This window comes from Microtus ochrogaster, chromosome 5 (genome assembly GCF_000317375.1).
Source record: "Microtus ochrogaster isolate Prairie Vole_2 chromosome 5, MicOch1.0, whole genome shotgun sequence".
Taxonomy (NCBI): Eukaryota; Metazoa; Chordata; class Mammalia; order Rodentia; family Cricetidae; genus Microtus; species Microtus ochrogaster.
In genome coordinates this window covers 55,724,514-55,725,638 of record NC_022012.1, presented here as the reverse complement: position 1 = coordinate 55,725,638, position 1,125 = coordinate 55,724,514, and the positions used below count along the sequence as shown (strand labels likewise).

Sequence of the window (1,125 nt, the reverse complement as noted above, 5' to 3'; positions counted from 1 at the left end):
AAGGATGAACACAGACACATGTGCACACACACACACACCAGAGATTGGGTGTGGACTGTACTCTCTGATGGAGAAACTGCAGCAACCAGGAAGCTTAGGGTGTGTAAAATATACATTCAAATAAGGAGGTAAGGTTAGTGTAAACAATTGGACAAACAGGTGGGGGTTTCTGCTAGACAACTGAATGGAGGAGGTGGGTTTAGCTAATGTCAGTGAGAGTAGTCTCTGTAGGGGAATACCAAGGGGAAGGAGAGAGACCTATGATGGAAATTTTCTGCACACACCATTGGCATCTGTACATGGGCCAGAGAAAGACTTTGCCATCCCTCGGAGTCACACCCCAGTGGGAAGGCTTTATTATTTTCCTGTGGATCTGATGCTAGGCTGGGGTTCTTGACATATCAGGAACACACATGGACTTCCTCTGCTCCCCACACCATGCCTTTGCTCTGCCGTCATGGACCCTCACCCTCTAAAACTGTAAGCAGAATTAATTTTTTTCTTATAGAAGTTTCCTTGTTCATGGTGTTTTGTCACAGCGATAGAAAATAAACTAAAATACTTAGCTGGCAGGGTAAGTGCCATGATCACAAAGCTGGTTTTCCCAGGCCAGGATTGTCCTTTGTGCTCCAGATGTATTGAACCCAAATTCAAGAAATTTGACTATATAATTTGTGATAGTTGAGGGATTGAGTTTAAGCTCCCCCCAGAAAAAAAAAAAAGAAAAAGGAACCAAGAAAGGAAGAAAAAAATGAAAGGAAAGAAAAAAAGGGAAAACCAAAAAGCAACTAAGACAGTCAGTGCTGCAAGAAATCTGTGGAGCCATTTTGACAGACTAACTTATGCTACAGGAACAAAGCCTCCATGAGATCTCAATGGTCAGAAAGAGCACAGGTGTATTTCCTTTTCCTACTTGTTTCTGGTACAGTTAAGCAGAGGAGGAGGTTGCTCGGCTCCTCATCCCTGTTCACTGCTTCTAGCCAGTGAAATGCATGATTTCCTGTGGTAGGAGCAGTGAAGGGAAGGTGGGCGACTTCCACTCTGGAAGTCCCCGCCTGTGTTGGCAATGATATTTCTCATAGTTTATGGACAAAGGTAGTCACAAGAGCAACCAAAGGGGTATGA

At 43.9% G+C, this 1,125-nt stretch overlaps 1 pseudogene; it reads left to right on the top strand.

Annotated features, from left to right (window-relative positions):
• The first annotated feature begins 558 nt into the window (after positions 1-558).
• Positions 559-710, top strand: LOC113456145 (annotated as a pseudogene).
• The last annotated feature ends 415 nt before the right edge of the window (positions 711-1,125 follow it).